The 20,792-nt window shown below is 43.7% G+C and overlaps 1 protein-coding gene across 2 annotated transcripts in view; it reads right to left on the bottom strand.

The window, feature by feature from the left end:
* Positions 1 to 12,454: 12,454 nt before the first annotated feature.
* LOC127008917 (homeotic protein Sex combs reduced-like) overlaps positions 12,455 to 20,792 on the bottom strand; it is a 105,371-nt gene continuing 97,033 nt past the window's right edge. For both annotated transcript variants that reach the window (XM_050881394.1, XM_050881395.1), the window contains one exon: positions 12,455 to 15,536. The gene's annotated coding sequence lies outside the window, so the exon portion shown is untranslated. The remainder of the gene's footprint in view (positions 15,537 to 20,792) is intronic.

Raw genomic sequence — 20,792 nt, forward strand, 5'->3', positions numbered from 1 at the left:
TTTAATGTTGTTAATGTATTTGAAGTTTCATATTTCCTTCTGCGTTAGATCAGACTTAAGTATACTGTAACATAGAAAACTAACAAGCAAACTAAAACTAACTAATAACGAACGAACTAATTAACTAACCAACGAACTAACTAACTAACCAACTAACTAACTAACTAATCAACTAACTTAATAAATAAATAAATAACCAGCTAACTAGTATTGCCTGAGCTTCACACGCCCACCCTGCATGCACTCCCACCACCGCCGCCGCCGCCGCCTCCGAACACCAGGCCGCCCCATGCACCTCTCCGCCCCGCCCCGCCCGGCCGCTAATGCCTGTGATCACGGGGCCGGCCTTCTTGGGGGCATTATAAGGACTCAAGGGATTTGTCACAAGCACTCCCAGGCCCGGCGGTGTAGCCTCGTCGCCGGCGGAGTATTGCCCGTAATCCTTCACCCTTCGCCGCGTGTAATTTCTTTCGCTGACGATTATGTTTTGGTCGCCGCGTGATGGTGTGGGTTATTTTATTTATGGCTGTTGTGGCGCGGATGATCGATTGAGTGGCGTTGCTGCACCTGTCTCGGGGGCGCTTTTTTCGTTTGTTATTTATTATATTTTTTTACAGTGCTCTAATCAAGTCATATTTTTATTATCATGCTTCTTATTCTTATTCTTATTTATTCTTATTCTTATTCCTGTTCTTATTTTTCTTTTATTTCTTCTTCTACTTCTTTTTCTTCTTCTTCTTCTTCTTCTTCTTCTTCTTCTTCTTCTTCTTCTTCTTCTTCTTCTTCTTATTATTATTATTATTATTATTATTATTATTATTATTATTATTATTATTATTATTATTATTATTATTATTATCATTATTATTATTACTCCATGAAACCAGATCCTTAATTCAAATCTCTAAAAATATTTCCAAAGCATATATAGTGTAGGCGATACGCATATTTTAACTGGATTGGTTGTAATTACGTTTGTATTCTCCACGTTAAGCCAAAAAATATAAAACAATATCAGTATTACCTTCGCTAACTATAAATCCAAACATCTCAGTAACTGTAGAATGCGGCGTAACTGCATTTTTCGACCTATAGGAATTTTGGGGCGAGTAGGGCAGAGGAAGGGTGAATGACTGCAAAAAATAAAGAGAAAAGGTAAGAAGGAAATTGGAAAGGTATACAGGAAGTGGGTAAGGACTGTACAATGAAGGTTAAGAATAACTGCAGGAGGGTAGACAGGGAAAAGTATAGTAAAATAAAGTAAAAAAAAAAAAACGGTAAAGAGGACTTGAGGGGGTAATGGACGGACGAGGACGTGGAGAACGGTACGGAAAGGGCGAGAAGCAGTACGTGAGGTTAAAGGAACGGCAGGAATAATTATATGAGTATAAAGGAAGAACGAGAAAGACTGTAAGAGGGTATAGAGGAGGGCCGTGAAGGACTGGAGCTTAGTAGAGGAAGGGTAAGGAATAAAAACGAGGAGAGGAAAGCTGGAAAGGATTCTAAGAGAGGAAAAGGAGGCCTGAAGGTGGATAAGAGGAGGAGTGAAAAGGAATGTGAGTAGTGGAAATATAAAGAAAAATGTAAGAGGGTAAAAGGAGAGGTGGAGGTGGCCAATGGAAGAGTGAGGAAGAACGTGAATAGTGGAAGGATGAAAAGAACTATAAGAGAGCAGAGAGAGGACTAAAGATAGGTTGAGGAAGGGTAAGGATTATAAACAAGTGAAGGAAGAAGGAAAACGATTATAAGTGGGCAGAAAATGGGTGTAGTTGGCTGTAGTTAGGTAGAAGGGGGGAGACGAACAGCAGGGGTGTATGGGGAACGCCTCGTACGTGCTGGAGGGCGAGTCTGTGGGAATGTAGGAATGCACACGTGGCTTGGAGCTGCAGCGGGTGCGGGGCGGCGAGGAGAGGCCAGGCAGGGGTCGTGGGAGGGGCGTGGCTGCATTAGTCCCCGTCAGAGGTCGCTCCGGCCAGACAGCCTCGGAGGTAACCAACGCTGCACCGCCTGCCGGGAACCCGTCCCCTCGCGGCCCACTAACACTGCCCTGTCTCCTGCTGGTCTCTGGGGCTAAAGGTGTTTGGCTGTACTGGGTGTTGTTAAGGTGGGAGTGTTGGCTTGGTGTTCCTTGTGTTCCTTCCTTCCTTCCTTCTGTTCTTTCCTTCTTTCTGTTTCTTCCTTCCTTACTTCCGTTCTTTCTTGTGTTCCTTTTCGATCCTTCTGATATTAAGTTTAGGTGATTTTTTTAGGTTTGACGGATTTTATAGGTTTTGTTTTGTTTTTGTTTTTGTGTGTGTCATGTTAAGTTTGGGTGATTTCATAGGTTTAAAAGGAGTGTTTTATGAGTGTTGCTTGTTGTTTGTCTATCTGTACTATCTATCTGTTCTCTCTCTCTCTCTTCTCTCTCTCTCTCTCTCTCTCTCTCTCTCTCTCTCTCTCTCTCTCTCTCTCTCTCTCTCTCTCTCTCTCTCTCTCTCTCTCTCTCTCTCTCTCTCTCTCTCTCTCTCTCTCTCTCTCTCTCTCTCTCTCTCTCTCTCTCTCTCTCTCTCTCGATGGTATTCAAGATTTAGTTTTTTCCTCACATACCACACCGCTCCTCTTATTGATGAAACGTGGCTCATAATGTCGAAATGTGGCTACGTGTGTGTGTGTGTGTGTGTGTGTGTGTGTGTGTGTGTGTGTGTGTGTAGGTACGGGGTCATCATACTGTATATCCAACACACATAAAGAAAGTGAACAAACAAACAAACAGACTAACAGACAGACAGACGGTTGTAGGTTATGCATAAATGGCGTCCCTCTCAGGTGTTTGCCAGGTGTGTCGTCTCCCCGGCAGGTGGGTCGCAAAAGTCCTCCTCAGGTGAGAGCTAAAAAATGAAGGTGTGCCCCGCGCCGGCATACTAATGGTGTCCTATGGAGGCTAACAAGCAAGACACATCATTATTATTTCCACGTTCGTCTCCAGCCTCGTTATTGCCAAGCCCATGAATAGAACGATGATTGAAATGTGTGTATGTTAGCACTTGGTCTTTCATTTGAGGGTTTTTTATTTTAGGACGCCTTTTTATGAGGTGTGTTTGTACGTGTTAGTAATTTTTTTTAGGGTTGTTGAGTATGTGTGTGAGCTGTGTGTGTGTATGCATTTGTGTATGAGGAGAGGGGGAAGGCTTGGATGGGACTGGATGTAGGTGTGAGTGTGGAAGTGTGGGTGTAGATGTATGTGTTAGTGATTTTGGGGGGTTTGTTGGGTATGTGTAGAGGGAGCTGTGTATGTGTGTGAATAGGGGGAAAAGGTCGGGTGAGGAAGCAGAGAGGGTGAGTGTGGGTGGGTGTGGGTGTGAAAAGGAGGGTGTGGCGTGTATGACTAATGTATGAAAAATAAAAACAGCACCCACATCAGCCTCCCCCGAGAACAACACCTTCGCTTATAAGGACAAACACAATAATAGCGAACATCAACACCGCGCGCCACGGCCTCCTGAGTCATGAGAAATATTGACGGTAATAATAAGGAGGATAATAATAATGATAATAATAATAATAATAATAATAATAATAATAATAATAATAATAATAATAATAATAATAATAATAATACTGAAATCTTATCCTACCAGCAATAATTAATAGAGATAAGCTGAAATATATACAATGATTTAAGATGAGCGAAAGCAAGCTATTAATAAAGCTGCCTGATGGATACACACACACACACACACACACACACACAGTAACACTCCCCCCCCCCCCCACACACACACATACCCCCCCCTCCCCCCCCCCACCCCCCACCCACACACAACAGATTCACTTTCATCTCACCATCATCAACATCGATATCACCTTTCTAACATCCTTCAGGTACGCGCTTTTCGAACAGGTAATAGGTAAAAAGTAATAGGTAATAGGTATCAGGTAATAGGTATAGTCAGGTATAGGTTAGCCAGGTAAAGGTGTGAACGGAGTACCACCAGCCTCAGCAGCAACAGTATAGACGTGAGCCTCGCCAGGACTCCCTCAAGGCCACACAACACTCCCGTAAAGACACATTATACACGCCGTTTACGAGGCCACTATTATGCACACATGAGGCTTCTTCCTCCTTGTTTATACCTCCACACTCACTTTCGTCTGCCAGGCTGCGGCGGGCATACTGATTGGTCCCCCTTCCTCTCTCTTTCTTTCTCTCCTTTTCTCTTTTTCTTTTATTTCTCTCTCTTCGATCGCTAACTACTTTCCCTTTCCCCTCTCATGTGGTTCCTCTATGTCTCTCTATCAGTTTATACTCATTTTGTACTTTTTCTTGCTCTCCCTCTCCTTTTCTTTTTTTCTCTCTCTTCAATAAACACCTTCTCTTTCTTTTCTCTTGTGGTACCTCTCTTCCCTCATAATCCTTTCCCTTTCCTTATACTAGTTCTGTACTTATTTACCTTTTTGTCTCGTATCACCTTCTCTATACATCTTTCTTTGAGGTTTTATTTTACTTTACAATCTTTTTCGGTCCTTTTTTTGATCAGTGTCCCTTCTATTATGTTCAGCACGTAGTTCTCTTTCCTCATTTGTATTTCTGGTTACCTTATCCTTCAACCATCCTTTACTTCCTGCCTTACTCCTCCTTGTCCCTAATTCCTTCGCTTCCTTTCACCACCGTTCTCTTCCCCCTCTCCTTCCTGTTTCTGTATTTACCAGGCGGATGGGGAGAGCAAAAAAGGAAGAGATGGGGAGGAAAGAAGGAAAAGGACATTGAGGAACAGGACTCAAAAGAAGCATTTTAATAACGACCCCAAAACTCCGTAAAATAAATCATAAAACAGTCCAATCTCACCTGATCCTCGCGCCTCCCCCTCTCAGCTGTTTGGACTCGCCTTCGGTCAGCTGGGCGGCCAGGTGATGACGCAAGGGATGTGATTTATGGCTTCCTGCTGCGTTGAAGGGCGGCGTCTCCACGACCTGACGCCGACGGTATTGTCTTGCGAGGGAGGCGAAGAGGGCGGCCTTGGGGGTGGTGATAGTGAGCTCGCCGGGGAGTGGGTGAGGGGGAAGGGCCTTGGAGGGGATGAGAGGTGAGGGAGCTCTGCCTATAACCTTAACAGCCTATATAACCTTATTGTGGGTATTTGAAAGGAGTTTAAGCAAGTGTGTGAGGGGCATAATTGTCAGCAGGAGTGATAGAGGGAACAATAAAAAAAAAGCTGCAACAATTTTTTCATCATTTTTTTTTTATATTTATTGTTATCATTACTGTTTCTATTTTTCATCTTCTTTTCTTTTTTATTTATTTATTTTTCTTGCTCTTGTTCTTTTTGTTCTTGTTCTTCTTGTTAATTTTCTTCTTCGTCTTCTTCTTCTTCTTCTTCTTCTTTTTTCTTTTTCTTTTTCTTTTTCTTTTTCTTCTTCTTTTTTTTCTTCTTCTTCTTCTTCTTCTTCTTCTTACTATTTTTATTCTTCGTATCTTTATTATCATTATTTGTTATCCTTACTAATCTAATCATCCTCATCATCGTCATCACCATCCTCATAACTTTCGCAATAATTTAATCGCCTCCCGTCATCGTAAAATAACAGGCGGCTGTGGCTGTCACAACACGAGGCTCCCTCAGCGGCGCGGCTGTCAGGCAGGCCCAGGAAGAGTCTTATTAAGGTGATGCATGCTGTTATTATCACTTCTTTCATCCTTTTAGCAATTCGCAGATTAGCTCCGATCCAACAAAGGGACTGAATAATAGACGTTGCTGCCGCCATGTGTTGCTAAATAAAGGGAAGCCTCACTGTATTTTTCTCCTCTCTTTCTGTACTGTTCGGGAAATACGTTATTTTTTTGTGTGTGTGTATTTATGGACTTTATTAAAAATTTCATTGATGATAATATACAAAGATACACATCAGTCTCAAGTTGACGTTACTCATTACCTCAACCTACAGAGCCATTACTGCTTCCTTTATGACACACTTTCATCACCTTATCAGCTGTCCTCATCAAGGCGGATCCGGCCAGGCCCACATTAGTCTAGGTTGGTAGCCAGGACCAGCTGCAGACCCGCCTCTACCACCCGCCCTCATCACCCCTTCACCCCTTCACCGCAATGCACTTCAGTAACGCTCTAATAAACACGGAGTAGACAGACGCGTACACCCCCCACGTGGGTCGAGTGGCGGCCCTGATCAAGCGCCCTGTTCACGTCCCTCTCCCCCTCGTAAAATGGTTTAACAGAATCATCGCTGACTCGGCGGGGAATCACCTCTCCCTTCCACTACATTCAATCGCGTCCTCCTTCCTTGCTGCTGATGCCCGGCCGGAGAGGATTGTTGGTGCTTGTTGGTGCGCTTGTCTGCTTAGTGGTGTTTTTTTTGTGTGTAGTCGTTTTGTAGTCGTTGTTGTCGTTGTCATCGTTGTCGTTTTACTCCTCATCCTCCTGCTGTTGCTTCTCCTTCTTTCTTTTTTGCATTCGTCACACTTTCTACCACCGTCACCACCACCACAACCTGTCATCATTTGAATCCCCATACTCTTTCTTTAGCATCACTTTTAACCTGTGATCAAAAAGGCGTCTACCATTATCTACCATTATCTTTCTCTGTCATCCTATTAGCACTCCCCTCCCCCCCACACACATACACACATATTCGTCCCTACTTCCCCCCCCTGTCCCGTTTCCTATATATACTCCCCTCCACATCCCCTCCCCCACTCCATGCTTTCACCTTCCCATCTTCATTACACATCTTCATCATAATCATCATCAGCTCATCATCACCATCACTGTCCTTCCCCTTACCCACCATCAACTCTCGTGCTATGTCAGTCTTCCAACTTCTCCTCCACCTCCGCCTCCTCTTCCAACACCAGCACCTGCCCCACCTCCACCACCACCGCCACCGCCACCACCACCACCTCCTCTGGGCCATAACTCTCCCAAGCTATTCATTCAAACCGATAGTGCCACTCTGCCCTCTCCTAGTCGCCTGGCGCAGTGACATCCCTCGCGATTATATCTAGGGGGAGTTCCTGCTGCTGCCTGTCTCTCGGGGCGGGACGAGGAGGGAAGGCGAGAGAGAGAGAGAGAGAGAGAGAGAGAGAGAGAGAGAGAGAGAGAGTATATATAATGCTTAAGACAAGTCGTCGTAATCACTTTGGCGTAAGAAATAATTATTCTTTTTTTATTAGAGATGTTATTTTTTTCTTAGTGGGTCAATGAAATTAATGTTACCTTTTATTTGACTTATTTTATTTAACTCTTTTCATTTCATATATTTCTTTTTTTTTTTACTCGCAACCTCCCATTTCTTCCTAATAAATATGGTTCTTTTTTCCACACTAATTATTTCTCGTTTCAATATTTCTTTTCTTCTCGCCGCTTACATATTATTTTTTCTTTCCTGCACTGTCATCCTCCCCATCTTTCACTCTCAGCAATAATATATTTTGCCTCCACCTGTGTCTCGCCGCCTCCCTCACCTGCCCTCGCCCTAATGACGCAGGTAGACGGGCCGTGTTTTCAGGTGACTATGCGTGCTGCGTCACCGCTTTTAGGCAGGTGCTGTTTTTTCCTTGTTGTAGTTTTTAATATGTTTTACTTTTAAGATGCTGAGATACGTTGAAGGAAGAAACTATAGATCCAGACAAAACACATTCTAGTACAATTCCTAAACACACACACACACACACACACACACACACACACTAATAGGCCCAGCACACTCACATACAACATGAATAATTGTCTCCCAGGACCCACCGTATACCTGTGATGAAAGGGTCCGTCACTCACTCAGTCCTCGTCCGCTACAGAATTTTTTTACCAGCCTGGAAATCCTCCTCTCGAGAACATAATTGAGCCGTTATCATGGACGCGTATAGAGGGGGGCGTGGCGTGGTGGCGGACCGGATGTTCTCGGTTCGATACCCAATAAGTTAGAGGAGAGGAGAGGTGTGTGTTGGGATGATTGGCAGGTATGGTGGTGGTGAAGGTGTTGAAGGTGGTGCTGATGTTTCGTATATTTTTGATGTCTCACTTATTCCAGCCTGCTTCTCAGTTATCATCTTTTCACCCTTCGTTTTCATTGTTATCTACGTCTTTCTCTCATCCTTTTTTCATTTTGTTTTCATTGTAACCTATATCTGTCTCTCATCATCTTTTTTTTTTCTTTGTTTTCATTGTAACCTAAATCCTTCTGTCATCCTCTCTTTCCCCTTCGTTTTCATTGTTTTCTACGTCTTTCTCTCATCATTTTTTCTCTTTGTTTTCATTGTAACCTAAATCCTTCTCTCATCATATTCTTTCTTTTTGTTTTCATTGTTATCTACGTCTTTCTCTCATCATTTTTCTCTTTTAGTTTTCATTGTAACCTAAATCTTTCTCTCATCCTCTGTTTCCCCCTCGTTTTTATTGTTATCTACGCCTTTCTCTCATCATTTCTCTCTCTTTGTTTTCATTGTAACCTAAATCTTTCTCTCATCATCTTTTTTCTCTTTGTTTTCATTGTTTTCTACGTCTTTCCATATTCATTACTTTCCCTTTTCTTGCTCTGGCATAGGTAAAAAAATAAAGACAGGTATATTTATCCGTTTTCCGCGCAGGTAAATAAACATGATGTACACCCTATATTTGTCTACCTTATATTTCTCACCTGGGCTTTGTATCATTTATGGGGAAGCCGTGCCGTTTCCCCGGACAGGTGTTAGTGTTTACCGATACTTCATAACTCACCTGGTGCTTATTATTGAAGGTGTACCTGAGTTATGCCCCCACGTGATCCGTCCACTCCTCTAATCATCATAAATAACTTATTAAAGAGACCTTGTAATCATCCACCTCTTTACCGTGGGCCAGGTGAGAGGCGGACGCTTCTGAGACCATTACGGGAAGTGTTTAGTGTTCCTCCCAGACGCTTGAATGTGAATGTGTTTGTTTCAAGGTGTGGAAGGCTTACGGCAGGTGTTTGGGTGTTTAAGGGCGTGGCTGGGTGTACTGCGTGCTGAGTGTGTTGTGAAGGTGAGGTAGGTTAGGACTAGGTAGGGTAGAATGGGACGGAGACAGGGAAAGGTAGATTTGTAAGGAAGAAATTAATGTTTGTTTGAAGGCGTGGAAGACTTGTGACAGGCGCTCAGGTTTTGTGGGCAATGCCGTAGTGCTGAGTATGCTGTGAGACTTTGCTAGGTAGAGTATGGGACTGGGCTAGGTATAGGGGTAGGCAGGGCGTTGGTTAGGGAGAGTAAAAATGAACTAGGCAGAGAGAGGCATACTAACGAGGAGGGCAAATATAAAGCAGGGTAGAGTTAGGAGTGGCAGGGGTCACGTGTTTTGCTGTACATACTTTATCTCCTTCCTTTCTCTTTTGGGGTAACTCATTTGCGTCCCAATCTCCACTTCCTGCCTTCACACCTAAGTCATTCCATTGTGGCGTCGCAGTTTTACATAATGTCACCTTTGAGTATTCCCATTGTCACGTTACGCAGAGTTTTCCTTCACTCGCTCATCCCTTTGTCACCCTCCCTCTGTGATGTCATGCAAGCCTTTCCCTTCCTTCCTTTGCTTTCTCCCTCCACACGTTCATCACACTACAGCAGGGAGTCTCATTGTTTTGTCTGTCGCATGCACGTCATTGTCCCATTAAGAGGAATATTATGTATTATTTTTACTTTTGTATTACTTTAATTGCTTTATAATTATTCACTTCCATCTATTTTTTCATCACTGTATAGTTATGTCACGTCTAAATTATTTGTACATCTTTATTGCTTTATGCGTAATGTTATATTCAATCTTTTAAGACCCATTTGAATTGATATAACGAGGCACTAATATGCAAGTGTTCAATTATTGGCATTGTTTTCTTTGGCCGTCCACTATACTTCATTTCCCGAGTGTTTAGCAAAGATTTTATCGCCGGCATTGCGCTCCTGGGACGCGTCACATCACGTCACCGCGAAGTTATGGGCGTGAGAGAACCAATTAAAATATGCTAACCTCTTTAAACGGAGTGGAGGAAGGGAGTGGTGCGAGGGAGGCTACATAATCAAGTGCCTTTGTGCAATTAAAACTTTTACAATCACGTGAATTGAACAAGAGAAGCCGCAAGGAAGGAGAGAAAGGGATAAGGACGCGTGTATGGATCAGATAAATTACATCCATCTCATTAAACTGTCTTGAAAGGATACACAAAGGACCCGGAAGGACATACTGGCGTGTTATTACCGTCTACACGTATAAGAAGGACACAGGTATTTATCGTGTGAACCAGCGGATGGCCGTAATGATATGATAGATTCCGACATTTGATGCTAATGAGACGTTATCGCACACAAGCCATAACAAGACGAGATAATGAAGCCACGCAAACGAGCAGCCATATCTCAGGGGCGTTCGACAGGTGTGTGGGACAGGTGCGAGGCCTGAGAGGAGGCTCACGTGACGCCCCTTGAGTGATGGCGACAGACGGTCCGGTAATGTAAACACGGCGCCTTGATACCGGCCGGGCGAGCGTGTGTTTGGGTGCCCGCGTGAAGGTGCAAAATGGGTGTGTTGTGGCACCTGTGATGGACGCTCAGGTGTTGACGTCAGCCGTGAATATTGACAGTGTTTACCCGCGTGATAAATACTTCCCTCCCTCCCCGCCGCGGCCTAAGGTGGATGTTGAGAGGGTTCCGACAAGCTCCGGGCCACTCACGAAGGTTGCATGCTATATTATCTCATCCTTTATTTGGTGTGATTGGCTTGGGAATTGTCAGCCCGCACACACCGAGAGTAATTTTAGGTGAAGAATCCTCGTTCGTGCACTTCATTCACAGACCTCAGTGTTAGGGTTCTGAAATGCCTTACTAGTTCTTTATATTGCAAATGAAAGCAGGCCAAGGACATAGCAATATAGAAAGAAACCCTCTTAACACACTGCCCTCAAAAAAACAAAGGGAGATATCAAAAGACAATTTCCAGATTACATTAGTTTTCAGCAACCATTCTTAATGTTAAAGTTTGGACATGATCTTAAGTCTTGTCTGAGCGTAGGAAGCAATAATTTTTTTTATAACTAATTCTTGGTTGTGTACAGAACTTTTATCGTCTGTCTTTCTTGTGGATGAATACTTTAGCTCTTAGTGTTGCAAGTCTTATCCGTCATCAACTTGCTTACATTCAGATGCCCGCCACCGCCTCCACCGCCACCGCCGCCGCCGCCACCGCCACCGCCCCACGATGTAAATATACGTTTGATAGCTAGTAACGTTATTTGTCATCATTATCTACTGTGATCCCGAACTCAATACCCTCCACATGAGTATTCTCGAAGGTAATCTATGTAATATTATAATTTAGCGAATTATTAACCATTTATTGCGGTAATTGTCACAAATTATCCGTCATTATGTTTAGGTCGATAACCTCATCACCCTACGCCAGCTTGATTAATGGCGCTAATTGGAATGTTCTCCAGGTTTAGGCAGGTGAGCGCCGGGACCGTAATGGCGCCTTGGTAGTAATTGTGGCAAAGGGTTCTGATGCCTCCACCACCGCCGCCTCCACCGCCTCCAGCCTTCCTTCCTGCGTCCTGCTATACTTACCTCCCTTAACTCCTACCTGCTCTCTCTGCTCACTGTCTATAGCTACCTCCTTGCATCCTTGTCTCAAACACGTCTCCCTTCCTGCTTAACACACTGCCTGCCATCCGCTTTAGCTTTGCTTCCTCTGCTTTCCTGCTTAGGACTCTTTCATTTTTCCTTCCTTTGTTTCCTGCCTCTCTGCCTCCTCCCAGCTTTCCTTCCTTCCACCCTCTGCTCCTTGATTTCCCACGTCACACACTGTTTACCTCCCTTCATCTCTCCATTTTTTCTCTCTTTGCTCCCTGCTTCCAACCTTCCTTCTATCCAGTGTTTGCTCCCTGCCTCGCCACCTCACACACTCCCTGTCTCCCTTACTCCCGTTGTTCCCTGCCTCATCACCTCGTCACTAAATCATACACTCATCCTTCTTTCTCTCCTCTGTGCCTCAAGCCTTCCTGTCTTCCTCTCTGCTTCTCCTTGGCCTCAGCATTACTTTCATCTGTTCATTGCTACCTCACCTGCTACTCTACACTCCATGTCTTCCTCTCTCTTTGCTTCTTTCCTTCCTTGTGGTGTCTGTATTCTTTCCCCTACTTCACATACTCCCTGTCTCCTCTACTTTCTCCCCTCCTTCCTCTGCTCTATGGCTTGATCTACCTCACACACTTCCTCCCTCCTCCCTGCATCCTTTCTCCCTTCGCCCATCTACTCCCAATATACCTCGCTCCCTGCCTGCCTCACACACTATACCTGACTCCACTCATCATTCTTTCCTTCATTCCTTTTTCCTGCTCGCGGCCTTACTGTTCATACCTCCAACACTCACTTCCCGCCTCAGATCCTCGAAGCCTCTCCTAGCATACACTCCCCCACTTCCTTGCAAGACTCAAAAGGGTATGAAAATAAAGTCGATTTTATTGGACACAGTTTATTTTTGTCAATGAATTGTGGTCTATGCCTTTAGAAAGATTTTATTTATTTTTTTATCATTATCCGTATCTTTATCATCATTGTTAATTTACAGTAGACAACTTTTTACAGGGATATTGCTTAACTCTTAAAACTAATCGTATACTTTGAAAAGCGTATTCCAGAACGCAAACCTATTTATTGTGTAGTAAATAAAAAAAAGAGCAGTTCTGCGGATAATAATTACAACATGGATAGTTTTCCCTATATAAAAAAAACAGGAATCAGGTTATAAATGATCCAGAAACATTATATGGAAACAGTAAGAAACCAGGGAAGGAAATAAAGAAAGAGAGAGAGAGAGAGGAAACAGTAAAAAACGGACTAAGGTTATATATTTTTAAGAGTATGACCTCTGTTTGGTTAATCTGGTTAATCATATAAAAAAAATGAAGTAAAATAACACATTTGTCTTATAAAATCAGAACAAGAAAAGAACAACTAATTGGAGTAACGCTATAGAGGCACAAAAAAAATATATCAACAGGAAAAATAATTAACTACGGTCGGTTCCTATGTTGTAAAAATCTCGCATCTTCTATGAAATGTTTTTTTTTAGTTAACCAGCCGACGCCGGGAAACACGAAAATGGGAGGGAGGGGACGGGGGCTGAGAGGGAGGAGAGGGAGAGAAGTGAGAGTGAGAGGGAACTGAGAGTGAGAGGGAACTGAAAGTAAGAGGGAAGCGAGAGTGAGAGGGAGCCGAGAGGGGTGAGAATGAAGTGGAAATATACATGTATGGTGAAGACGGAAGCTGGAGAAGAGTAGCGGCAGGAGAGGAGACAGGCGGAGGAAGAGAGAGTGAGGAGGAGACATAGGAAATCCAAGCAACAAGAAGGAAAGAAACGGAGGGAGGGATGGACCTCTTACTGCTATGCAACAAATCTACCGCCATGATTACAGTATCATCGCTATAACTTTTTACACCATTTAATAAAGCCATATGGACAGCATTGCACAAAATGAGGCTCATATATACTTGGGCATTCACCTTAGCCAAGCAGCTCAAACATTCACCGCCTACAGGACACGGTCTGCCGCCCCGTGCTGGGTGGGGGCGGGTCAGTAACTCTTAAGGTAACGTTGTCAAAAAACAGGGTGTCGAGGATTGGTGTCTATGGAGTCTCACTACTGAATGAAGGCTCAACTAGTTTGTTTGTTGGGGTTTCCGATGACGTGACGTGTGTGTCCCGTACTCGCGGGGTGTCGTGTCTGGGCCGGGGAACACTGGCAGGGGTGACGGCCTGGTGTGGGGGACTGTCATGAATTGTGTTAATGATACAGCTTGCAAGGTGTGTGTCGGTGTGGGGACAGGTGTGTAGGGCAGGTGTGGGGGATGGCTGCTCATCGCCGAGGACAGTCGTTGTCTGCACTAACAGCCAAGAGGACTTTCTCTGCTTGTTTGCAAAGCTTGTGCGACGCGTTGGTGGTGTTTGTGACGGTCCTGGGAATAACCTCTGCTTGTAGTCTGTAGAGGGACATGTGGTTCACCTTTGAGGAAAGATTATTAATATATATTATGAGGTGTAAAACACTGCCTGTACATATTTTAGCATCACATATAATGAACGTCTCAGAGGAGACCTACAGAACAAACTGGTAAACCTTATAACTTTTGTTACTCGGCCTACAAGTTAAAATTATTTTATCTATATCTTCATTAACAATCGATCTGGGAATCATTTTGGCAATGAGTTAAAATAAACAAATAAAATAATTTTATCTTAACAATAAAAGACAAAGAATATCCCTAACTTAGGAATTATAACAACTTATCAGGGATCGCACTGAGCTTTGGCAGACTGACGGGCCGCTCGGACACGGGATCACAACTCGGCCGGGACGTGAGGACGAAGCTTTCCGAACAGGTTCAGGCGACCTGGCTCCCGCACACCGGCGTGCGAGGGACGTACTTGTGCACTTATCCCGAGTTCGCTGCAAAAGTTCTCTCTACGTGAGTATAATTCACTTCCAACAAAGGAGCTATAAAATTAAGAGAAGAAAGAAGCCTTGAGATGAGCTTCACAACCCTTCAGCACCCGTGGCGGAGGAGGCCGCGCTGCCGCCTCGCTCGCCGCCTCCTCCAGGGCGGCTCCTGCCACGAGCCGCCGCTGGTCTGTGCCGCGCGCCGCGGCCCGGCAATGAAGTGCTCACGGAAATGTTCATCAGCGGGACGCCGCAACGTCCAAATGTTGGCTAATCGACACGTGGAACATTAATTTAATCACTTTGCATTTTAAGTGATATTAATTTGCCAATTTGAAACCCACTAATTACGTCATTACTTTCGATGATATGTGGGCTGTGTGCGGCGAGTCAATTAAACATATAATTTCTTCAGCACTGTTTGTAACAAACTGTTAAATGTCATGTTTCACAAAGATTTTTCACCGAATAATTCTATTGTGTGACGTTTACCTTCACTCTCCAAGACACGCTTTCATTCCTTTCTCATTCGTTCGCTTACAATAAATTAACTTTTATTTCCCACATTTTGCACTCACTTGTTTCACAATTTTTATAGCGACTCTCCATTTTTAGTGGCTCTGCTCAACGCTTTCAGCCAGTGACGTGGAAATTTCAACTATTGTATTCAGTGTGCTTCTTGCATCACGCCGTTGATTAAGTAAGCCTTTTTTTACTTTTAAAATAATTATAGCTTCATCAGATCAGTTTTTTTTCTATAATTTTTCGTGATATTTCAGTCAGAATGTATACCCGTGAGCACATTGATTTTGAAGCATTTTCCGTGTTTGTTTTTTCTCTCCCAAACGTTTCCTCGCCACCTCGCGCCTGGCCGGGTCTTGCACGCTCTTTGTGGCTGCCGGTCCTCGCGCCGTGGGTGCTGGTGGGTGCTCGGAAGTCGACGTTGTGGCGTAGTCCTGAAGGGTAGTCCATATATCCGGTCCGTGAGTGACTTGGGGGAAGATCCACCGGTACACCCTAGTCGCAGCATCTCATATGATCAACAGAGCCATCCACTCTCGCTGGCTGAGTTATCAACATATGAGTTACCACGACCAGGCTGATCCCTGAAACAAAGGAGAAAAAGGAGCATTAGTGTCGCTCTCGAGGGAGTTATAGGGAGTGCATAAAGGGTCGATAGAGACGGGAGACGGTCGTGTTGGGTCCCGTCACTTAGGCACACAGTGAGAAAGTTACCTGCATGATTTAAGGGGTTAAGGTACACAGCCTCAAGACACTTATTTTTTACGTAAGCTTAAGCATGTTTATCCTTGGTCCGTTACTGTCGCTGGTGCGGGAGAAGTTATGTGATGGGCGGACACATGTTTCGGTAAGTGTTTGAGTGTTTGGCATTCTTGTTTACGAGTGATATGTTGGGCATGAGATAAAATATGTGTGTGTGTGTGTGTGTGCGTGCGCTGGTATCGACCTTACCAAGTGTCGTTGCATACCTTTTGTCGTAAAGTGGAAAATATATATTTGCTCTTTAAAATAGAATACTATTTTTTGGAATCTATATCAGCTCTGCAATCAGGAAGCTAAGCGAACATGCAAAGAAAAAACCGAGATTGTTAAAATATAAGATACAGAAAAAGAGGAAAATAAAAAGAGGAAAAAAGAGAAAGAAGAAGAAAGAAGAAGAAGAAGAAGAAGAAGAAGAAGAAGAAGAAGAAGAAGAGAGAGAGAGAGAGAGAGAGAGAGAGAGAGAGAGAGAGAAGAGAAGAGAAGAGAAGAGAAGAGAAGAGAAGAGAAGACAGAGACAGAGAGGGAAAAAGAAAGAGAAAGAGAGAGAGCGCAACATCAGGGTCGCTTGTGCTCGTTTGCGTGTCGCCTGTTATCAGTATTATAAATGGCCTCGGTGTGATAATGGCGAGGAGTTTAGGAACCCAAGATTCTTCCCCACTTCCCCGAGCGGCTCCTTAGTACACACCGAGAGATCCTGCGGCAACGTTGATGGATCCTTGGTGGCCGAAATTTATCGCATCTTAGATACTTCTCGTCGCCCGGTTTTGTCGCCTCGTGAAAAATTATAATTGCGCTTTCCTGTTTCACTCGCTCTTTTTCTTTTTTGGTCTTTCTTAAACATCTTGGTTGTTATCAGAGAGGGTGTTTGTTTTAGTCAATTTTTCTTCTCTCTTTTATTGGGGTTTTGTTCGCATTTTTCTTCGTTTCCTTGTTGTATGGTTTTAAGGTATGCATATTTTTTTTTCTATACCGTATTAATTTGTTTCGTGTCAATTAAGTTTTTCATTTATTTTCTTCTTTTTTCTGTCCGTCTTTCTGTCTGTCTGTCTGTCTAACTGTTTGTCTCTGTTTGTTTGTCTGTTTTTTTTCTATACCGTATTATTTTGTCTCGTTTCAATTCAGTTTTCCATTTGGTATCGTCTTTTTTCTGTCTATTTTTCTGTCTTTCTGTCTGATTAACTGTTTGTCTCTTGTCTTTCTGTCTGTCTGTGTTTTTCTCTCTCATGACCTCATCACCCGCACAATTCTTCATTCTTCCTCCTCCTCCTTCTCTTCCTTTTTTTTCCTATCTTCTTTTCCTCCTATCTCTCTTTTTTTTTCCCCTCTCACACAACCACACAGACAAAATGGCGGAGAGAAAGCGACGACGAGGAGGAGGAGGAGGCAACAGGCAACAGGGAGGGAGGGAGCGAGAGAGAGGGTCGTTAGGTGATGTATTTTATTGTTATTCGGCGCTAAATTACCACTTGCAGGATGTGACTGATCGCGGATTGGCGGAGACGGAGGGAACAGACCACGCAGACCCTCCCTTGATTGGTGGTCTTGGTCGCAGTGGTGGTGGTGTCAGTGGTGGTGTTACGGTTACATTATGCGGTTTGGAGGTGTAGTGGTGGTGGTAGTGGTGCTGGTGGTGGTGGTGGTGGTTGTGGTGATAATGGTCTGTGGTGATGTGATGGATATGTGTAGTTTGCCTGGTTTCTGTCACCTTTTTTTTTGTTGGTTTGTCTTTCTGTATTTTTTTCTTTCATTGTTTCATGGATTGGTATTGTGTCTTCGTTCCATTTTCCTTCCTCGTGGTTTTTCTCTTTGTATTTCTCTTTTTTTTGTTTATTGTAGTTTCATGGATTGTTACTGTATTTTCGTTCTATTTTCTTCCCTCCTGATTCTTCTCTTTTTTACTTTTTTTTCTGTTTATCTGTTTTCATGGATTGTTACTGTATTTTCGTTCTTTTTCCTCCCTCATGATCGTTCTTTTCTTCTTTGTTTTCTTTTTCTGTATATTTATTGGTTGCCGAGAAGCCTTGGTGGGTTGAATAATTGCTAGTCATCCGTTGTTAATTGAAGACAGAAGACTAATTCCTGATGGATGACTGCGGAGGAGGATGACCTAGATGCCACGGTTTGTTATTGACCCGAAAGAAATGCAGAATAAAAGAGGTTTAATTCAGTGATCCAGACTAAAGAATAGGAAAGAATGATCTTTTCCTTCTCTACGAATGATCCTTATCTTCTCTACGAATGATCTTTATCTATTCTCTCTCTCTCTCTCTCTCTCTCTCTCTCTCTCTCTCTCTCTCTCTCTCTCTCTCTCTCTCTCTCTCTCTCTCTCTCTCTCTCTCTCTCTCTCTCTCTCTCTCTCTCTCTCTCTCTCTCTCTCTCTCTCTCTCTCTCTCTCTCTCTCTCTCTCTCTCTCTCTCTCTCTCTCTCTCTCTCTCTCTCTCTCTCTCTCTCTCTCTCTCTCTCTCATCTACACAATACAACGTAAGACAAAACAAAACAACAGCATAACACAACGGAGCAAAACTCAACACAATACTGAGCAATGCAAATCAACACATGACGTCACACATTACAAAACAACTGCCTGACATCACATCTTTAAAATACAACACAACACAACAATAAGCAACTCACCATAGCACATCATCACATCACACCACATCACAATGCACCTCACAATACACAGCACACTACCTCACCACCACACCACACCACCCAACACACCCCAACCAACACACAACACAACACAACAGCTAATGACCGACCCCTCCACCATAGTTAAGCTTCATTACTTTTACATTTGGATAATTACTTAATTCAGCGCCATTATGTAATTTGCGATCGCTGTGAACTAATTTGCCTTGCCTTCTTGCCTTCTCGGTGTACATAGGGTTTAGATTCGCTGTAACTCGATGACTTGCTAATTTCTCCATTTCGTAGGTTGTTTGCGACGGGTTTGTTTGCAGGAAGCGTTCAGTCAGCCCCGCAAACAAGACGGTTAAGTAAATACAATTAGTAGAAGTGCATGACGTTTTAGTTTCAACTCTCCTTCCCCCTCCTCCCTCCCTCCCCCCACCAGACCCTTATTGATAAAGAAAGTTAAGAGGCATAATTGTGTTGTTAAATTGGGTGATATTAATTTTCTCTCTCTTTCTCTCTCTCTTTCTCTTTTTCCTTTTTTTTCATATTTCCTTTAGTGTGCATGTCTCATTTTCTCTTTTTTTTCCTTCTGGTTTTCTTTCTATCTTTTCTTTCTTTCTTTCTATTTCGCTTTTCTTTCTGTCTTTCGTTCTCTCTCTCTCTCTCTCTCTCTCTCTCTCTCTCTCTCTCTCTCTCTCTCTCTCTCTCTCTCTCTCTCTCTCTCTCTCTCTCTCTCTCTCTCTCTCTCTCTCTCTCTCTCTCTCTCTCTCTCTCTCTCTCTCTCTCTCACACACACACACACACACACACACACACACACACACACACACACTCCATATTTATCCCTCCTCCTGGTCGGCCCCTCCGGAATCCATCCATTTTTCATAACTGTTGAACCAATTAGCATTTTGTTCAGGTTAAGCAGGCAATCAGTAGGCCTTAATAATGGGCCCTCCTTGACCAGGCATCTTTACTTAGTTCACCAAAGAGGGGGGCAGGTTGAGAGAGAGAGAGAGAGAGAGAGAGAGAGAGAGAGAGAGAGAGAGAGAGAGAGAGTGTATGAGAAGGATGTTAACTGATTAGATAAGAAAACAGTGTATGCAAAAAAAAAGATACCATTTCAACATCACGAACTAAGATGATAAAAGTAAAAGATAGGACGAATTGATAAGGGAACATGTGCGATTGATAAACAAAGGAAGAATGAATAATGATGAAGTAAAAAGATATGCAACATTGACCAAGAAACGCAAGAAAGAGAGAAAACAAAAATCAAATCGCCTCCTGACTTATACTCTTCTCAAAACCACGTCAGACCGACAGACACTCGTACATACATCATGCACCACCGACTTTCTAAAAAAAATATGGAACCCACGGCGTGAGCTCGCGTGTCGGGGAACAATAAGAGCGGCGATGGCGTGTGCTCGGGAGCCGCGTGGTGTTCCGTTGAGGGAGAGGCGGAGGTGAGCGTTTGGAGAGCAGGGGAGTTCGCTTCTGAGGCACACTGATTGATGGATGAGGCGACGCGGGAACAATGGAAGGAGGGCGCAGAGTTTGTCTAATCTTCGGCCCCTCCCACCTTTGAACCGGGGCTCGAGTCTGTTGTGTGTGCCTCCTCCTCCTCCGTCTGTCTGTTGCTCTGTTGCGATGTCTGTTTCCCGTTTGCTTATTCAGGTTCTCTCCTCTGGCTTGTTTGGCTCTATTGTTTGTTTCTCGCCATCTTTCTCTTTGTTGGTTGCTTAGAAGACAGTATATCCATCAAACAAGACGAGTTATTCAGAATTTTTTTTATCTTAATTATGTAAACATTAATTGTCACGAAATTAAGAAAGAAAATAAGAAAACTAATGATAATAAGAAGTAGAAAATAATAAGAAGTAAAAAGGAAGGAACTAAAATAACGAAAATAATAAGAAAAGAAAAACATTAGCTTCAAAACTAACATCAATGTGCAACTTTCTCTCCATTTCCATTTCAACGGCGTAAAAGCACTTCGAAATCTATCCTCTCCCTCTCTCTCCTTTTCCTGCCAGACACCCTCTCTCACATGCATCGAAGCTTTGTTTGTCGTACTAATAGTCAACGCAGTGGTGGTCTCTTTGTTTGCCTAAGGGAGGGTCTAGCCGGCTTTGGTCTGGTCTGGTCTATAGTGGTGTGGCTGGGCTGGGCTGGATGGTTCAGGTCGGGTCGCTCGGGTCCTCGCGTGCCAAGAGCCAATTAGATCAATGGTACGGTGGGGCGCCTTCCAGGGTGAGGTAATCGCCTTGTTTATGTCGGAGCCCAAACAATACTATCTCTCGGGGCTCAAAAAAGAAAGCTTAGGCTCCGTCAATGGCTCAATTCGGCCTTCCCACCCACCCCCTTCCCCCTTCCCTCTTTCTCTTGCCTGCCTGTAGACTTCGCTCGGGGCTCCAGGAATCCGTCTTCTTCTTGGT

The sequence above is a fragment of the Eriocheir sinensis genome, chromosome 39 (genome assembly GCF_024679095.1).
Source record: "Eriocheir sinensis breed Jianghai 21 chromosome 39, ASM2467909v1, whole genome shotgun sequence".
Taxonomy (NCBI): Eukaryota; Metazoa; Arthropoda; class Malacostraca; order Decapoda; family Varunidae; genus Eriocheir; species Eriocheir sinensis.